A 15,157-nucleotide genomic window follows, 5' to 3' on the forward strand; every position below is an offset into this window, starting at 1 on the left:
TGAGGCCTGCTGTCCCAAGCTGTCACCATCACCGCTAACAGAGCTCCACACTGAAGCCACTGGAGTCCCCACAGGGCCACCAGTGATGTCACAGCCACCATCACTGCACTGGGACCAGACTCCTGCCACTGCCAGAGGATGAGAATGCAACTCTCTGGATGCCTGGTTTGACGTTGTTACCTACAGACTCCTTAGTTGCCTTTGCCACCACTGCCATAACTGAACTTCAGACACCGATACCTCCAAGCACAACACATCTTCATCGAATAGCTTAGCAAGACCTTCTAGATAACTTGCAAGAGCATCTACATCAGCACTTGATTTTTTGCTTTGCACTTTTACTTTATGGAGAGGGGCTTCTTGGCAAAAACATAATGGACCAAACTCTGGCAGTTGCAATGAAGTTGGTCCCAGTACTGAGTGTCACTGTCTAGTATCCATGTTAAAGTCTGGGGGCAGCAGGGTGGAGCTCCAGCGTCTGGCAGGTGCAGGAGCAGCATGCAGCTGCATCAAGGGTCCAGCCTCAGTATAGGGGTCGGGCACCAGGTGTGGTGTAAAGTACAATGACATTGGGGCCTTGGTGGGCATTGTTGGAGTCCATCTCGAGTTTGGAAGTTTGAGTGCTGCACAATGGTGGTGGCACCATAAGAGTTCAGAGCAGGGGCAGCAACAACAGGCAGTGTCCAGCAGTGAGCATCTTCATCCTGCAGAAGTAACTGGGGTCCAGATGCAGGACAGTGAAAGTGGCATCCAGTGGCCATGTGGGGAGTCTGGTTGGCTGCAGCGAAGAGTTCCAGGCTGGCATGGCAGCAAGGGCATGGGATAGTGGGTGTCAGAGTGATAAAGTAACCAGTAGCTGGGATGTCCTCTGTGGTGGAGGCTGCAGGCCCTGGTCTTGCGCCTGGTCGACTGGCCTGCTCAGGAAGAAGAATGCAGGAGGCATTGGTACCCAGGCAGCTGCCCAGGACCTTATGCTTCCCACAGCTGCCATGTCTCGCTCTGTCCATGAGCCCACTGTGTGTCTGCTCACCCCATCGCCTGATAGAGCCTCTCTACTGAGGAACTAGGTTGTCTGCTAGGTTGGGGCGGTCTTGGGAGAGAACCTCACCATCCCCAGCCACTTCCTGCGTGGACTGTGGGTGCAGAAAGCAGAGGTCCTAGGACATCTTCACCCCCAAAGTGCATTTCTGTGGCTGGGAGTGGCAGAAGACCAAGACAGAGAACTCGTTGCCCTTAGACTCCCACTGCCACCTGTGCCCTACACCCTTGTCCGCCCAAGGAATGCACTTGGAGGGTGAGGATTTTCTAGGCCCCCCCACCTCCCACCTCTGCACTCTGCTACCCCAGCACAGAGGAGATGTACCTGGGGAGGGTGGGTGCTTTTCCAAAGGCTGCCCCAGCTGGCAGCAGGCCTACTCATCCCTCAGAGGCTGCAACTCAGGGAGGGGCAGGGTGAACTCAAGGATTAGGTGAGCAGCCTGGTGGACTCAAGGCCAATGCCAGGCATTGCTGGAATGGGCAGCATAAGGTCCTCAGCAGGTGTCTGGCTACCACAGGCTCCTGCGCCCGGCTTTGTGGGCAGGCAGGCCCTACAAGGAGCAATACCAGTTGCCTGGAGGAGCCACTGCAGAGGCCATCGCAGCCTCCAGTCACCCTCTGACTCTGAGGCCTGCTGTCCCAAGCTGTCACCATCACCGCTAACAGAGCTCCACACTGAAGCCACTGGAGTCCCCACAGGGCCACCAGTGATGTCACAGCCACCATCACTGCACTGGGACCAGACTCCTGCCACTGCCAGAGGATGAGAATGCAACTCTCTGGATGCCTGGTTTGACGTTGTTACCTACAGACTCCTTAGTTGCCTTTGCCACCACTGCCATAACTGAACTTCAGACACCGATACCTCCAAGCACAACACATCTTCATCGAATAGCTTAGCAAGACCTTCTAGATAACTTGCAAGAGCATCTACATCAGCACTTGATTTTTTGCTTTGCACTTTTACTTTATGGAGAGGGGCTTCTTGGCAAAAACATAATGGACCAAACTCTGGCAGTTGCAATGAAGTTGGTCCCAGTACTGAGTGTCACTGTCTAGTATCCATGTTAAAGTCTGGGGGCAGCAGGGTGGAGCTCCAGCGTCTGGCAGGTGCAGGAGCAGCATGCAGCTGCATCAAGGGTCCAGCCTCAGTATAGGGGTCAGGCACCAGATGTGGTGTAAAGTACGATGACATTGGGGCCTTGGTGGGCATTGTTGGTGTCCATCTCGAGTTTGGAAGTTTGAGTGCTGCACAATGGTGGTGGCACCATAAGAGTTCAGAGCAGGGGCAGCAACAACAGGCAGTGTCCAGCAGTGAGCATCTTCATCCTGCAGAAGTAACTGGGGTCCAGATGCAGGACAGTGAAAGTGGCATCCAGTGGCCATGTGGGGAGTCTGGTTGGCTGCAGCGAAGAGTTCCAGGCTGGCATGGCAGCAAGGGCATGGGATAGTGGGTGTCAGAGTGATAAAGTAACCAGTAGCTGGGATGTCCTCTGTGGTGGAGGCTGCAGGCCCTGGTCTTGTGCCTGGTCGACTGGCCTGCTCAGGAAGAAGAATGCAGGAGGCATTGGTACCCAGGCAGCTGCCCAGGACCTTATGCTTCCCACAGCTGCCATGTCTCGCTCTGTCCATGAGCCCACTGTGTGTCTGCTCACCCCATCGCCTGATAGAGCCTCTGTACTGAGGAACTAGGTTGTCTGCTAGGTTGGGGCGGTCTTGGGAGAGAACCTCACCATCCCCAGCCACTTCCTGCGTGGACTGTGGGTGCAGAAAGCAGAGGTCCTAGGACATCTTCACCCCCAAAGTGCATTTCTGTGGCTGGGAGTGGCAGAAGACCAAGACAGAGAACTCGTTGCCCTTAGACTCCCACTGCCTCCTGTGCCCTACACCTTGTCCCGACCCAGGGATGCACTTGGAGTGTGAGGATTTTCTAGGCCCCCCCACCTCCCACCTCTGCACTCTGCTACCCCAGCCCAGGGGTGATGTAGCTGGGGAGGGTTGGTGCCTTCTCCAAAGGCTGCCCCAGCTGGCAGCAGGCCTACTCATCCCTCAGAGGCTGCAACTCAGGGAGGGGCAGGGTGATCTCAAGGATTAGGTGAGCAGCCTGGTGGACTCAAGGCCAATGCCAGGCATTGCTGGAATGGGCAGCATAAGGTCCTCAGCAGGTGTCTGGGTACCACAGGCCCCTGCACCCTGCTTTGTGGGCAGGCAGGCCCTACAAGGAGCAATACCAGTTGCCTGGAGGAGCCACTGCAGAGGCCATCACAGCCTCCAGTCACCCTCTGACTCTGAGGCCTGCTGTCCCAAGCTGTCACCATCACCGCTAACAGAGCTCCACATTGAAGCCACTGGAGTCCCCACAGGGCCACCAGTGATGCCGCAGCCACCATCACTGCACTGGGACCAGACTCCTGCCACTGCCAGCGGATGAGAATGCAACTCTCTGGACGCCTGGCTTGACTTTGCCACCTAGAGACTCCTCAGTTGCCTTTGCCACCGCTGGCATAACTGAACTTCAGACACCAATACCTCCAAGCACAACACATCTTCATCGAATAGCTTAGCAAGACCTTCTGGATGACTTGCAAGAGCTTCTACATCGGCACTTGTTTTTTTGCCTTGCACGTTTTCTTTATGGAGAGGGTCTTCTTGGCAAAAACATAATGGACCAAACTCTGGCACCTTCAAACTTTTTCTGCAGCTTTCTCACTTCTCTTGTCAGTATAACAATCTAAAGTGATGGCCTTATCTGGATTTGGATTCATCTTCATAGAACGTGGGGTGTTCTTCTTTTCTTCAGAATATAAAAAGTTTTTCCAGATCAGGAATAAGGCATTTTTTGCCTTCTAGTCATTTACATATGCTTTGGAGCAGCACTTTAATTTCCTTGTTGAACATTTCCTTTACATTCTCAGTGTGACAAAGTAGTGTAAGATGCACAGCTTTTTATTTGAAGTGCAAAACGTAAGACTCTTCCTTTTATTTAAAGAGTACAGACCATTACTGAGTCATTAACGGTTCTAACTTCAATATTGTGTCTTGAAGAATAAGAGGATGGTGAGCCATGATCTGTGGAGCAATAATAATGTACATATTAAGGTTTTTATCTTAGTATGTACATATTAAGTTTTTTATCTGTGGAGCAATAATAATGTACATATTAAGGTTTTTATCATAGTATGAGTTATAATGGCCTAAAATCTTCAACACTCATTAGTCAGTCCCTCCTGCTCCATAACTGGGGCATCTATCTCACCTCCTCCTGGATGGCCTGTTTGTATCCTCTCTCACAGCACCTATGAGCTCTACATGGGCTCCATTAGAAGCTAGGCAGTACTCGTGGTGGCACAGCCTGAGAAATGGATTAAGCACTTTTAGGTCAACATAAAAGAATGCCACTAAAAATACTTACAATGCCATAAGAATTAGCATCACAAAAAATAAAATAGAAAAGGCGAAAGATTTATATGATCTGAAGAGAAATAAAATAGATGGTGCGGCCAATTTGGAAAGCAGTATGGAGATTCCTTGGAAAGCTGGGAATGGAACCACCATTTGACCCAGCTATTCCCCTTCTCAGTCTATTCCCTAAAAACCTAAAAAGAGCACACTACAGGGACACTGCTACATCGATATTCATAGCAGCACAATTCACAATAGCAAGACTGTGGAACCAACCCAGATGCCCTTCAATAGACGAATGGATAAAAAACAATGTGGCATTTATACACAATGGAGTATTACTCTGCATTAAAAAATGACAAAATCATAGAATTTTCAGGGAAATGGATGGCATTAGAGCAGATTATGCTAAGTGAAGCTAGCCAATCCCTAAAAAACAAATGCCAAATGTCTTCTTTGATATAAGGAGAGTAACTAAGAACAGAGTAGGGACGAAGAGCATGAGAAGAAGATAAACATTGAATAGGGATGAGAGGCGGGAGGGAAAGGGAGAGAGAAGGGAAATTGCATGGAAATGGAAGGAGACCCTCAAGGTTATACAACATTACATACAAGAGGAAGTGAGGGAAAAGGGAAAAAAACACAAGGGGGAGAAATGAATTACAGTAGAGGGGGTAGAGAAAGAAGAGGGGAGGGGAGGGGAGGGGAGGGGGGATAGTAGAGAATAGGAAAAGCAGCAGAATACAACAGACACTAGTATGGCAATATGTAAATCAATGGATGTGTAACCAATGTGATTCTGCAATCTGTATACGGGGTAAAAATGGGAGTTCATAACCCACTTGAATCAAAGTGTGAAGTATGATATATCAAGAACTATGTAATGTTTTGAACAACCAACAATAAAAATTTTAAAAATAAAATAAAATAGATAATCTCAGAGGGGAGGGAAAGGATAGCTGTGCTGGGGGTTCTGGCACCGGGTAATGCTCAGGAGCTCACATGTGGGAGATGCCTTTGAAAAGTTTAGAACTAGGTAAGTGAGGATACATTCTAGGAGATGTGGAGGGCTATGGCCTAATAGTTTCTTGACCTCCTGCCTCTATTGTTTTGGACCCTGAATTTATATTGCTGCCAGGAATGGTGGTTCTCTTTCAGAGGATGGGATGGCAGCTTGGAGCACCATATGTACCATACATATATACCAAGTGGAAGATAATGTTCAATATCCACTGACTTGCTTATTGGCAGCTAAGCTTCCTCCTCTTCTTGAAGGTTCAGTGGCCACTGGTGGCTCCATATCTTCCTGTGTGGTCAATGCTGGTGTCGGACCAACCTCTGATTTTGAGGGCTATTTCTCCTCCTTCACAGGGAATGTGATGATATGCTCCCCCAAATGTAAGCAAGTAAATTGGGCCACAGCTGCTGGAGGCAATTATATCACTTGATATGGTGCTAGAGCTGCAGGAGAAAACACCCAACATGACAGAATTTCCTTGGGCCTTTCCCAATTCACACTAGAACCCTGCCTCTGAGAATAGTCCTGGCCCTCCTCCACAATTGGCCATCTTCCCAGACTAGGTTCCACCAGCTGAAGGATGTCAGAGTTGTGTGTCTTGGGAACATATGGCAGATCCCAGGGGCACCAGCTGAGATTCCTCTGCACACACCTTCAGTCATCCACCCCAGACCCCATCATCAGAGAGCTCAGACTTACAGGATCTGTGTTCTTCAGCTGGGGAAGCACATGGAAGTTCCCCTCTGATTCAGGCATAATGATCAACAGGAAGGTCCTGAGAAGCTTCAGGTTGTCCAAGTCTTGGGACCTCAAAAATATTCTGGATAGAGGTACAGCTGCTTTTTGATGATGGAGCAGAGGGTGCTGTGGAATGTGGAGTGAAACAGGGAGTCATGATGGACAGGGCCTCTCTTTTAACTGGAACCTCCCAAGGTCCCTGCATCATGGGTTCCCAAAGAGTAGCCAGGCAAGTCCATGCACCAGATCAGAAGGGCAACCTGTGAGGCACATGTGTGGGGAAGGGGCTCCCCACACTTGCTCTCCGGTCTCTGTACAGAAAAGTAGTGGCAACCTGGGTTTGGATTGGCTGTGTTGGAAAGGGATCCCCACAGGGCTTGGCTCTGAGGCCCCAACCACTACACTGTTCCTTTGGTGCCCAGAATCCAATGCAGAACAATATGTTCTTTCTACAGGGTAAACCCCAGAGTTGAGTCCTCTGCAGGAAATCACACAGGGTGGAAATTGGGATTTGCCCAGCCATCATTTATAAGAGCTCCCCATGAAACAGGAGCCCTCCTGACTGGCCCAAAGAACACCCCCTTCTTTCCTTGAAGCTACTCCTCACAAACATCTGGCTGCAGGTTTCTATACCTAGAGATGGTGAGGATGCTGACACCTCTAACATCCTGTGCCCCTCATCTGCCAAGATGGCTGGTGGGCTTGACTAACTTCCTGACAATACTGGAACTCCAGGAGGACTAGTAGGTTTGTCTGAATTGATTGCTAAATTATAGGCCAAATGATGGCCCATGGTGGTGCTACACATACATTTGAGTGATGACTGAGCCAAACCACCTACTGCCTAGCTATTGAGGGCCAGGACCCTATTCATTTCTCCCCAGGTGTCCCTATTCTGGCTACATGCAGGTTGGAATGCTCCCAGATGCAATCCACAGACTCCTTCCTAAATGTGGAAATTGTTTTTCCTGAAGCCTCAGAGTGGTGAGGCCTGAGGCAGAGAACTTTCTCACAGGGAGGGGATATGCTCACAAGGTAAGGCCAGAGCTATAGGCTGCCTATAGTTACACAGAACCAGACCTGAGGCAGACACTCTTTGGGCTCATCCTACTCGGTTTTCTAAACATCCAGGCAGGATGCTCCTCTGAAAACACTACTTTCCCCAGAGCTGACTGAGTTCCCAGCACCAAGCAGGAGATGGCCATGTGCCAGGGCTTGGAAGCAATACACATCTTTTACACAGCAGCTCCAGCACCTTCTGAGGAATGTCCAAATTTTGGGAGGAATGCAGTACCTTTCAAGAATTGAAGACAGTAGCTGCCGCATAGTAAGTGTGCATACATTTGTTTTAGTAGCACCACCTACCACTGTGTTTCTGGCCCATGCTCATGGATATGGTTTCTTCATCTCTTCATGGTAACTCAATGTGATGCTTATATCCCCCCTCTAGAGATGAGGAAAATGAGTCATGGTCAGATGAAATGACTTGCCACAGAATACTCAGCTACAAGTGCCGGGGCGGGGGGGGGGGGGGGATTCAAATCCAGGCTGTCCCACACCAAGTCTGGAAGAGAGTACCGTTATCCACTCATTCAACAAACCCCTATGGGTGCCTCCTGGAAGTGAGTGCTTCCTGTGTAAGCCCAAAGATTCATAGCACCCATGCAGTGTAGGTGTCACTTTTACCATTCCCAAGCTTCCAATGAGGCTGCTGACCTAGGAAGGCAAGGCCCATCAGGCCTGTGAGGAGACTGCACTTTGCATCAGTGAAGCTCCACATGGATTCAGGTTGCTCTGTCCTGATCGCCAACGCACCTGCTTCCTAAGATCACAGCCAGTAAACATCATGGTCATGGCCAAAGGTGGGTTCATGTCATTCTACAACTGTCCATTCCCACAGAATGTGCATCAGCAAGGGGAAAGATTAAGGTTAGCTCCAGACTCTAGGTGACAATGATGTGGGTTTCTGAACTGGAACAAATGTGCCTCTCTGGTGGGTAGTGATGCTGACAGAGGCAGAGGCTGGGCAGGGATGGGAGCATTTGGGAAATCTCTGTTCTTCCCCTCAATTTTGAGCTTAAAAATTCTCTAAAAAGTTATCAAGTAAAAAACAAGAGGAGGAAGAAGGATTTTGCGGGAGGATTTTGTGTCCACTCCTTATAACAGGAGTGGACACCTGGCAAATAGTAAGCCTGCAGGCAGCACTTAAGACCAAATACAGGCACAGGGGCAAAATCAGCCACCTCTACTGCAAGGGGCTGTGCTCTAAATGCAGCTGCTCTCACCCCTTCAGTGGGGACATCTGTGGCTTGCCTGCTTGGCTTTCATCTCCCTGTCTCATCATTTACCCTTGAATATTTTTGGTGACTCTTTCTTTCTCTCACACAATGATTCAGCCCCTCCAGGCTTGACCACTGAGATCAATCCATCCCACCATGATGGGCAGAAAGAAGCAGTGTCCCAGGCTGGCCCATGACTTTCACTATCATCATTAGGACACTGTCTTTTCCTCCAATGCCAAACTAGAAGATTGTGTCTCTAAAGCTGCTTGGCAGCATGCCACCACCACCCCCAGAGACAGGGTGGGCAAAGAAGGCAGTGTCAGGAGATGGAGAGAGGCAGTGTCCTGATGATGACACTGCAACCTCTGGATAAAGCTGTGCCTGAATCTGTTGTGTTCAGCCCACAATTCCCAAACATGTGAACCAAAGCAATGCACTTGTCAGCCTTTCTTTCTCCTGTAAAGTTATGCTTGTTTACTTATTGATCTAGCTAACATTGTCAGGGTTTATCCAATTTGAAATGTGGACCGCTGCTTTGCTGCTTCATAGCTGTCTGGCCTTGGCTCAAGTCCTTAAACCCTCAGAGCTTCAACTTCCTTGCTAATAAAGAGGAGTTGCTACTTTCACCTACACCGGAGGAAGTCAGCCTTGTGGATTATAGGAGACAAGGCAAAGCACTTAGGATTGGTGTTTGATGAACTGAAGATTCTATAATTCTAGTCTACTAATTAAGCATAGTTGACTGAAGAATAACTACAGGGAATGCTTTCAAAGACCCCAGTATCACTGAGTGTCTGACTCCTAGGGCCTCAGCTATCTGATTTTTCAATGTGGCCTCGGTATGGCAGCAACTGTTGCATTCCATAGAACACCCACAATCTGAGCTCCTAAAATATCAGGAACAGAAAAAGCATAAAAATATGTATCTTCCATCTTCTCATATCACTAAAAGAAAAACACAGTGACCCATCTGAATTTTCAACTCTGAAACCCCTCCCCCAAGGGCTCAGGACAACTCCATGGCAGGATCAGGAGGCTCCCCCCAAAGAGCTTGCCCCTTTGGACATCAAGAAATACCCCTTGCATTCAACGTATAGCACAGCTCTGGGGCATGCAGCACCCCTACCAAGGGCTTATCCAGGTGATCAAGCTCATGCTCTGAGAGCATCTGCAAAGTCATCTGTAAGCAGAGGGCAGAAACTGACCCCCTGCAGCTGAGTCCATCTTGCTCCCACTGGAGTGAGCGAAGCAGTCCTTCCTGCATACAGATGGCACCACGAGAACAGGTCAGCAACACTGCTGCACAAGGGAAAAGAGACTGTCATTCCAGAGGTTCAGGTGCTACTAAATGGGCAGGACCACAATTTGAACCCAGGACTGTCTGATTCCAAACTCTGGCCCTTTGCCAACTCCAACTCACACTCCCAGCATAGGTCACAACCACCTGTGGGCTGTTGGTTGCAGCTGCAGAGCAATGTAAAGCACGGTTTGCAGCCAGATCCCTGGGTGAACCACTCACTAGCTCTGTGACCTTAGGCAAGATACCTGCCATGTCCATGTCCCAGTTTTCTAATGCACCAGTGAAGGTGTGTTGTTCACTCCACAGAGCATGGGGGTGGTTAAATGAGATTGTCTATTGAACAGCTAGGTATCATATGGTAATTTTTTTGTTTTGTTTGTTTGTTTTTATGCCTTTATTTACTCAGGATGTCTTTAACTGAATCCTGGGCTTCCTGGAGGGGAGCAAGCCTTATCAGCTGCTGTTTTATGATATCTTAAGTACAGCCTTGGCAAATTCCAGGGAGTACCGGTCACAGAGCGTGGTGCCAGCTGGTGGCTAGAACCTAGGGCTCACCAGAGGTGGTGGTCAGCTCTAGAACCTCCTGTGCTTAGAAAGCAGGAACAGGGGGATGTGAGCAGGGACTTTTTAGGAATCACATGGTTGTTAGGGACAGAGGCCTGGGAACAAGGCTCAGGCCATGTCCTGTTGCATCAGGTGCCCAAAGCATTAGCAATTTTGCAGGCCCCTGGGGGTGACAAAAGTGCCCTTTCCTACTTGTTAACCCATGACAAAATCCTCGCCCAAGCTACTACAGCACCTCATGAGGCTTCTGCAGGGAGACCCAACAGCATGGCACAGGAGACACAAGCAAACAAGAAAGCCAGGCCCCTCTTGCCACTCTCACTATTGATAACCAGGAAGATCAAGGCTATCAGACACCCAACACTATCCAAAGCTCCCAGGAGCTGTGCTGCCAGAGTCCTGAAACAGCCTCAAAACACATCATATGGGTGGGACTGCATTATTCATGAGAAGCTCTGCCCCCATGAGCCTACACACAGGCTCAACTGAGTCAATCCTACAGGACTCAAGGGACCCAGAAATGTCCTTCTTGGAAGTTCTGTGCCCATTCAATGAACAAGGATTCTGCCAGCCTTACTCTGAATGCTGAAAAGTGGAGGCTGAGCCTGGGGTTCCCAGCTCAGAGGCAAAATTCTGCAAAGAATAGGCCGAAGTTTCCTCTTTGGCCTGACACCCTAGTGACTGTGCTTCCTTCCTACTGGTCCCTGATACTTCCATGTTCCTCCTCTGGTCCAAACTCCCCCAGAGCTCCCATCTTACCCAGGGTAAGGGCCAAACACCTCAGCAGCCACGAGACTCTGCAAGGTGGACCCTGTTCTTTCTCTGACCGCATCATCACTCTCCTTCACTCTGCTCTGGTTTCATTGGCCACCTTCCTACTCTGTCTTCCCAGCTCAAGATCTTGCAGGTGTTGATGATTCTGCCAGGAACACCCTTCCTGAACAAGCGTATGTTCTCCCTTCCTTCAACGCTCTGCTCAATCATTATCCCCTCAGCGAGGCCAAGCTGACCACCACCTCTGGTGAGCCCTTTCCCTGTCTTTCTGACCTTTATTTCTGCCATGGAACTTACTATTTATCTACCTGTCCTCAGACTGGATTGTACTCTCAATGAAAGCATGTGAGTAAGTGCTCAATTTGCATCTGCACGGGGAGGGGAGCCTCAGTGGTGCTCAGTTCGTCTACCACATGATGCCACCCCTAACACACACACACACACACACACACACACACACAGACCAGACTGGCCCAAAATGTCTACACCATGCAAGATCTCGAGCTGACAGCTCACAAGATGCAAACATGGCTGCAAAGGGGTGCCAAGCTGAGCAATGGTGGGGGGTGACAAGAGAAGGGCAAATCTCACACATACATACACACACACACACACACACACACACAAATCATAGCCTTATTTATTCATATATACTCATGCATTACACTAAACAAACTCACAAACACAGTTCACACCGATTCACATGCAATGTCAGGAAATGCACTTGGACATCTGCAGACAGATGCACATACATTCTCTTGCTCACACACTGCAGCCCAAACTCCACACATATGCACACCACACACACACACATACACACACACAGCCATGTGTGTACCCATGCACACTCAGTCCAGACCTGCAGATGCCATCCTCAGCCCCACCACTATAAATGTTCCCTACCTCTACAGGGACCTCAGAGGTGACTAGCTATAAATCCAGAGGCTGGACTAATCTCCACCATGGCCCAAGGGACAGTAAATGGGCAGCAGGGCAGCAGAAGTCTGTTTGTCATTCTCCTGTGTAAGGTGGTTAAGATGATGGGACGCTGCCTGCCAATGGAGCAGTCCACAGACCTGAGACCCCCAAGAAGTGGCGTCTGTCTCCTGGTGGTGGTGGCTCTGGGTACTGCGAATGTGTGCGTGCAGGAGGGAGTCTTTTTGTCCCCAAACTGAACCTCTTCTTTGCTGAACACTGGGCCCTTTTTGGCATGGTCCTCCCCAAACAGGCCTACCTGTCCCCAGGAGCTTGTCTCTCCTTTAAGGCCCCCTCACTGAGACCCACACAACTGTTCCTGCACAACAGGGGGTCCCAACCAGACACCTCAAGGTATGCCCCCAACCTGGAGGATCTTCACACTGCTTAAAGACACCCATGCACACAGCTTAAAGACACCACAGGTACCCCATACCTCCAGCCCCAGAACCCTAAACACATGGGTCACCCCTCCAGGCCTCCAGAGGTAGATGCTCATCCTGGGTGTGCCTGCCTACAGTGTGGTAGCTCCTGTCACCAGGGAGCACCCCTCCAGGAACCATTGGCCCCCACCCAAGTTGGCTGTGCCTTCCCAGATGTGCGGCCTGCACCTACCTTCTTCCTCAAGGTCAGCAGCAGCTTCAATACTCTACAGCAGCTTCTGCCTTATGCCAGGTCTTCATCTCTAGGGGACAAGCCGGTGGGCATGGGTGACCACATGGTAGGAGCATCCAGGGCTGTCCACTCCCCAGCCCACCTTGACCTTCCTTACCTGAGGGAGCAGCAGCCATGGCTCTCACAGCATCCTCTGAACAGAAAGGGATGGGGGACCCTTGGGAATATGTGCCTGGTAAGGGCAGTGTGTTTGGTGTTCTACCACTCAGGTGGGCATGGGTAGAGCCAGGGACTGCCAAGTTCTGAACTCAGAGCCAGGTGCCTCCCACTACAGTTGGACCATTCACTAGGAGGGCACCATCACCTAAGATCAGCTTGGAAAGTGTTGGGAAATTTTCCTGGAGACCAAAGCCTTCCTCAGGATCTGAGGATCTCCTCACCTGATCCACGCTGCCCTCACATGGACTCATACCAGCATCACAGAGCAATGGTGCAGTAGCTTAACCACAAGAGGCCTCTGCTTCCTGCGGTGTCACTTCAGCGCCCTCTACTGAGGAAGCCGACAGCGTGCACTGTGTAAATGGGAAATGGTGTAAAAGCCAGGCTATGGTGGAGGAGCAAACACTGAAGGAAGGAAGGAAATAAAATCGGAGCCAACATTAATGAACTTGACAACAAACATAACAACACTAAGGACCAATGAAATCGTTGTTTCTTTAAAAAGGTAAACAAGATTGAAAAGCCCACATGCTAAAATAACCAAGAAAAAAGCAGAGCCCCTTTCCATTCAATTTTCTACCAGTCTTGGGCATTTAGGTGAAGTTCATTGCCAATATTCAAAACAATATGGCCCTCAAATTGGGCCCACTATTTTTGGCAGCTCTTTCATCTTCAGTCTCTTTTGGACACAGAATTGGCACCCGAGTCACATCTTTTTTCTGTCATAAGCATTCCAATTCCTCAGAAGAGCTGTCTGGATAATTGCATACACATATCTGTTCCAAAATGAGATTTGAAGGGACAAAACCAATGTCCTTCAGTGCTCAAGAAAACCTCTTCTAGTGGTAGGCACTTCCCTACCAACTGCAGGAGGAAGTAGAGAGGCATGACCCACAGACCCTTCTGTCTACATCACACCACAGGAACACCAGAGGCGCCCCACTCTCTTGACAAACAGAGAACCGCACTCCTTCACACTGTGGAACTCAATGCCCAGGGTCAGTCCTCACTAGTCACAGCTAGAGATGCAACAAGGAATAGAGGCAATGGAGTGCATCTGGAGTGAAACTCAACACCACACACCAAACCATCCTTAGCCGACTGCACCAGGAGAAGGCAGATGATAAGAATGGATCCAAAACAAATGTGAGACACAACTGGGCATGGCAGTGCCTGCCTTTAATCCCAGAAGATGGGAGGCTGAGGTAGGAGGATTGAAATTTCAAATCCAGCCTCTGTAACATAGTGATGCCCTATTCAAATTAGTGATAGCTTCTCTCAAAATGAAAATGAAAAAAAGTGGCTAGCTCAGTGCTTAAGCTCCTCTGTGTTCCATCCTAGATTAAAAATATATAAATAAAGAAATAAATAGCAGAGACACATCCATCTCAGCGGCAGGGCAAATTTAGCACAAATACAAGAAATTTCACAATACAAGGAAACCTGACACGTCCTACATTCTATAACTTTCTTGGCACTGATGCCAAATATTTGAACTTGCCAGACAAACTATGCAAAACATTAATCTTTTAAAAATATCAATGGAATCTGAGAGAATTCAGCTGAAAGATTGAAGGGGTTTAAGGCAGAACATGAACCCAGAGAGAGAATGTTAGAAAAAGAACCAGACTTAAACAATGAGTCACAATGGCCGCCAGAAGGAACTTTGATTTGAAACCCTCACTGAACTGGACAATTTTTGTTGCTGGACAGGAAAGTGGGCAAAAACATTCAGGCTTTTTGAGATATGATCCTGTCCCCTTCCCTCTACTCTCTGCTCTGTCCTCCTCTCTGTTCTATCTGTTCTCCTGATCCAGTCTTCCTTGCTAGGAAAATCCCAAACTCCTTCCCATTGTTCTTCAACCTCTCTTTCCACATCCTCAGAACCACCCGAGCTGCTCTCAGCCCTACCTTACCTGTCTTCCCCCTCCCAATACACACCAATCTGCTCCTGCCACCCCTCTTACCCCTCCCACCCCTCCTCCTGCCACCACAGCTCCTCCTCCCTCGCTCCATACAACTCCCTCTTCTCCTGCAGCCAAGGCTCCTCTGCCCACCTCTTCTACTGACACAACCTTTCCCCTCCCCCTCCATCTCTCTCACCCCCCTCCTTCCTCCTCTCCTGAAGCCATGATTACCTCCACCCACTCACCCCTCTTTTCTCCTGTCAGTGTCCACACCCACTCCCACCAGACCCTCTTACCAGATAACCCAAAGTTCCTTTGTCCCTTC

This window comes from Urocitellus parryii, chromosome 10, assembly GCF_045843805.1.
Source record: "Urocitellus parryii isolate mUroPar1 chromosome 10, mUroPar1.hap1, whole genome shotgun sequence".
In the NCBI taxonomy this organism is placed as follows: domain Eukaryota; kingdom Metazoa; phylum Chordata; class Mammalia; order Rodentia; family Sciuridae; genus Urocitellus; species Urocitellus parryii.